We start from the raw sequence: 6,224 nt of genomic DNA on the forward strand, positions 1-6,224 counted from the left end.
TTCACATCACTGTGGATTGTGCCAGAGGGGTGTTAATACTACCATAGAGGTTTAAAATGATAGAAGAAGAGAATGGGGAGTTGAGGCCCAGAGAATCAGTAGAAAAGGAAGAACATGCGAATAAACTCCATGAAGAGAGTTCAAGAGTGATTATAAAGGAAGATCACCCAAATAAGCCTAAACAAGTGATAATTGAGAAGCCTACACCGGCCATGAGCAAGCACATAAGGCCGCTGTACATCAAAGCCCATGTCAATGGGAAACCAGTGTCTAGGGTCTTGATTGACAATGGCTCAGCTGTGAATGTTCTTCAAGTAAGAATGTTAAGAAATTTGGGCAAAACTAAAGAAGATTTGATTCCTACTGAGGTTTCTGTTGTTGCGTTTACCGGGGAAAGCACCAAGAGCATTGGAGTACTCCCCGCTGATGTTACTGTGGGGAGCATGTCGTCTTTGTGTGCATTTTTCATGGTAAACTCCTCCGCGAACTTCCAAGCGTTGTTAGGCAGAGATTGGATCCATGCAAACCAGTGCATATCATCCTCAATGCACCAGCTGTTGTTATTTTGGAAAGGGGACGATGTGGAGGCTGTAGAAGCGGATGGACAGCCCTTTCAAAAAAGTGCAAGTGCAGTGGAGGCCAGGTATTACAATGGGGATTTTGGGCCCATAAAAATCCATAGCAATAGCAAGAAAGAAAGTCTATTGTACATGCTTCCTCCTCTTCTAATTTGTTCAGTACATGCTGCACAAGTGCCTTCCATATAGAAGTTGCAGCTACCTCTTTTCCTTTTTGGTTCAACTCAATCATCAACCTCCTCGATCAGCGGCTGAATTATAAGCCTAGGCGGCACGATAACAGTAGGCTTGAGTATTCTTTCCCACACAGATCTTGGAGTTGGTTTGAAACAACTCTCCAAATTTCAAAACCATGACGTGGACAAAGATTAAGAAATTCTTTATATATCTATCCCAACACTGATAAAAAGTTGCTCCTTGTTTTTGAGTGAAAATGATGATTTTCCTTTTGAAAGAATTTGTTCTATGAGATGTAAAAAACTTTTTCAAAAATTGTTGTTGCAATTCATCCCAAGTTCGAATGGATCCCCATCTAAGATGTTGTAGCCAAGTTTTAGCTTTATCTTTTAAAGAAAAAGGAAAAAGTTTAAGTCGAATGATGTTCATACTACAATTTAGATCATTATATGTGTCGCACACTTCTTCAAACTCTCGTAAATGCATCTATTGATTTTCAGAATCCAAGCTATGAAATTTGGGTAAAATTTGGATAATACCATGCTTAGAATTGAAATGAAATGCATATGGGGAAAAACTAGACATGAAGTTGCACTAGTACGTGTAGGATTCATGTGATCTCTAAGTGTTCTTCGTCTATCATGATCATGTTGTGATTAAATTTCATCTTCATTTTCTTGGATGGGTTCTTCCGCCATGTTTTGTGAAAATAAATGGTTATTTAGAATGAGTCGATCACTAAGTGTAAGTGACCAAATGCTCATGCAAAATGCAAAAGAAAAAGAAAAAAACACACAAAATAAATAAAAAACCTATAAAAAAATTAAATAGAATTGAAATTAATTTATACTTCCTCGGCAACGATGCCAAAAACTTGATGCGACTTTGATTGTTGCAATCTCAAGAGAAAATTATCCACAAGTAGTATAATTCGGTGAGTCTGAATATCGTATCCACATGGAAGCTAAGGTAATTATAAGTCCACTATAATGTTCTTTTTTTTTCTTTTAATTGTTTGAATCTTTAATTGATAATTTTTAATTGTTCAAATTTTAATTCAAGTAGTTGAGATTAGAGGTTCCTGGTATTTTAATAAAGTTAACATTAATGAACGTTATTGAAATCCACTTAATAAAATGGTTCCAATATATTAAATAATCATATTTATATTATGTTATATGTTATTATCTTATAAGTATATAATATATATCAAAACTTATAAATGTCGTCGAGTATTTATTGTGCTATATATATTTTTGTAGACACTAAATCAAGGTTACCACTTTAAATGATTGGTAAAATCAAACAAACATTTAAATGATACCAAGAAATTAATATTATGATATATTCATATATAATAAATCAAAACATCCACTTTAAATGGTTGGTAATATCAAACTAATATTTAAATGGTTCCAAGAATTTATGTAACATATAGCAACAATAAATCAAAACTCTCACTTATAAGTAGGATATAATAATGCTTAAAGAAATAAATATAACATAAATAATAACTAATAATTAAATAATATAAAATATAGATTATTATATTTTAATAACCTTATTATCATACCAAGAGTTTCACCTTTTCATCTCAACTATGGGAAGTTAGCTACTCATTATTTAAAGTATAAAACTTTGAATATGAAATTAACAAGCTAAATATATTTAAAGAAGAAATAAAGGAAAAACAAAGAGAGAGATATTATGAACTCAAAGGTTTGTTCATAAAATAAGTGATATCTCAATACATTACAATGAACCCTATTTATAGGCAAATTTGGGGAGATAACCACAAATAAAATATTATTTTGTACACATAGTCTTCATTGATGTTTCAAGAAATTATGTCATCATACACATCATTTTTTAAATCTTCCCATCAGAGTTTGCTTTTCGACATAAAACAAAACATGTAGATAATTGAGTTGTTTGAATTGTGGTATTTTTTTACCATTTGACCAAGTAATTTGAGAGATACGCTCAAAATGCTAGAGCATGGTAAAACTGTCACTCCTTTAGTAACTTTATTTGTTGCTTAATTTGATCCCAATTGTGATAAAATTCTTATCTCATACTTGCCACCAATATTGTAAATATTAAAATCAACTTTCTACAGGTGCAAGAATCATATTAATCTCATCTGCAAAGCCAAGGTAATTCTTGTTTTATCGAACCTGTAAAAATAGTAAAAAATTATAATTACACAACAACTTATATTTTATACAATTTATTATAAAACATATAATATTTAAACATTTAATAAAATAAAAACTATAAATTTATATTATAAAACATTTAATTAATGTACAATTTTGTATATTTATCACTCTGCCCTCTCTCCTACCTCGTCCCAATATACTGGCGACCTACACTTTCTCCCGTACATTGCCTTATATGGAGCTATATCAATCGATGTCTGATAACTATTGTTGTATGTGAACTCCACGAGAGGTAACTCCGGCTCCCAGCTGCCCTGGAAGTCGATCATGCAAGCTCTGAGTAGGTCCTCCAGAAACTGAATCACCCTCTCTGACTGTCCGTCGGTCTGAGGATGGAAGGCAGTATTGAATAGCAGCTTAGTACCCAATGCCTGGTGCAGACTCTTCCAGAACGCAGATGTGAACCTCGGATCCTTGTCTGACACAATGGACACTGGAATCCCATGCAATCTAACTCTCTCTCTGATGTACAACTCTGCATACAGATTCATATTGAAGGTCTTCTTGATCGGTAGAAATGATCTAACTTAGTGAGCCGATCAACGATCACCTATATGGCATTATATCCACCAGTCTTCCTCGGAAGCCCTATAACAAAGTCCATGGTAATGCTCTCTCACTTTCACTCGGGAATAAGGAGTGGTCTAAGCTTACCTGCCGATCTCTGATGCTTTGCCTTGACTTGCTGACATGTCAAACACTCGGAAACGAATCGCATAATATCTCTCTTCATGTCCGGCCACCAATAAAGAGACTGTAGATCTCTATACATCTTCGTACTCCATGGATGGATGGAGTACGGGGTGCTGTGGGCCTCGCTCAAGATATCTGTTGTAATGCCCTAGATTTTGATTATTGTAATCTGAAATGATTTGTTGATAAATTGATGTGATTTTAGATGGAACGGATCAGACCAGAATAGCCGGAAAGAAGATTGGAAGTATGTGCGAGGATGAGCCCTCGCGCATATGCGCGACCCAGTCGGGCGCATATGCGCGAGGTAGGCAGAGAACCTCGCGCATATGCGCGACAAGACCCGCGCATATGTGCGAGTATGGCAGAGAACCTCGCGCATATGTGCGAGATGCCGTGAGGTTACGCGCCGAGACAGAATGTCTCGCGCATATGCGCCGAGGAGGGTCGCGCATATGCGCGAGATGTGCAGCGTGAAGGATGAGCCAAATGGCTTAAACATGCATTGTATATATATGGAATTGTCATTCCTTCAGCTTGAAACAAGAATAGAACCGAGGAAGCTCCAAGGGAAAAGCTCAAAATTCCTTGAACCGTAGAGTTGCCATTTTTGCAAAATCTGTTTGTCCAAAATTCAATCCGACTTCAGTACTGTGTTTCTATTGACGAGAGCTTCAACTGGACGTAAGTTTTCTTATGTTTTGTTATGCTTTGAAATTATGATATTGAAGGAATCAGATATGATTCATATATGGTGTTCTTGACATAGTAGACATCGTATAATCAAAACTGGATTGAAGAACAGATACCGTATGAAATTGTTATGATTTTCAGAGTTGATTTGATTGAGATTTGATATCAGATTGTGTTGTTATCGATTATGAGTTGTGGGAATTGATATCTGTTGATTTTTATTGCTAGGTATATTGAGATTGTACTGTTATGCCGTCAGAATTTGATAAGACTAGGATGTCATGATTTGAGTTGTATATTGATATTATACTCCTCGATATTGTCATTGTCAGATTGAGTATTGACAGGCTTCGAATTCAAGACTTTGACTTCGTCAGATTGACAGGAAGAAAGGTATAAATCAATGTTGATCCGGGATTGCACAACTCGAGTTAGATTTAACTTGAGTTTCCCAAAATCACATACTTAATTGTCATTGCCTCAATATGTTGCAATGTCTGAGATTGATATGCTTATTCTATTGATTTATAGTTAAGCATATGTTATGTGAAGAGTCATGGGCGGATGTGCCTAGTCTTTAGGCTGATGTGCCTAGTTTTTGGGCGGACATGCCTAGTCTTTGGCGGAGATGCCAAGTCTTTGGCAAAGGTGCCAAGACACCGGACGTTTGGTCATATCGATGTTGCCTAGGAGTGGAGTGACTTCTATCGCGGAGATTCGATATAGAGAGGACCAAAGTCCGTAAATAAGAACGTGCCGCCACCTCGATCGGGAGAGTAGGTGGGAGATTGTTACGTTCTCATTCAGATCGGGATCCCTAGATTAGGAAAGAGTCGAGTCAAGGATTATGAATCAGAGTTTGATTTAACGTTTTATATCGATTGAAGTCTTTTAGATTTGATACATGTTATTGATATTTGTTTCATGCTTTTATATCTGTCTATATGATTGAATGTATACATTATTTATACTGGGAATGTATTTCTCACCGGAGTTATCCGGCTGTTGTTATGTTTGTATGTGTGCATGAAAACAGGTGGGACAAGATCAGAGTCAAGACGAGGATGAGAGATTATACTTTAGCGTGGAGATTCGGACCCAGAAGTAAATAGGTTTCAGCACTTGATATTTAGTGGTTGAACCCTAGTTTTATTTTAATGTAATGGTACCAGACTTGTACTTTTATTTTGATGTTTATATTAGATGGATTATCATGTGTTGCTCATTTAATTAATACATGTTCCGCATTTTAAAAAAAAATTTAGACCCAGTTTATTTCATTGATCCAATTATTCCCAAAGACGATTAAGAAATGAATTAGCGTCCGGGTCCCCACAGCAGGTGGTATCAGAGCAGTAGGTTCTTAGACTGGAGATAGAAGCTAGTGAGCGGGGTAGATTGAGTTTTCTTTCCTACTTTTATGTGCTAGCATGTTTATTTCTTTGAAATGCATGTTTACCTGAATATCTGATTTGATTGGAAACATGTGTTATTGAGAATGAATCAGAACCGATTCTTGATCAGTAGTAAGATGATCAGAGAAGGATTGAAACAGGTTTGTTGTATTTGGTTACTAATCTTCTTGGTAATCAGATATGCCTCCTCGAACAATCCCAGAACAAGGAAGTACCTCGAATAATCCAATGGATGATACAGCAACACCGATGGAAACGTTACTGAAGAGGTTTCAGTCGTACAAACCAGCCAACCTTGAAAGGAACAGAGACTTCTGTTGACTGTGAATGTTGGTTAGATGATATTGAGATGCTGTTTGATTCCTTGGATTACACAGATGACCGCCGAGTTTGATTGATTGGGTACCAATTGCATGACGTTGCAAAGAACTGGTGGATCACGACAA

This window comes from Primulina tabacum, chromosome 2 (assembly GCF_025594145.1).
Source record: "Primulina tabacum isolate GXHZ01 chromosome 2, ASM2559414v2, whole genome shotgun sequence".
NCBI classification, from domain to species: Eukaryota; Viridiplantae; Streptophyta; class Magnoliopsida; order Lamiales; family Gesneriaceae; genus Primulina; species Primulina tabacum.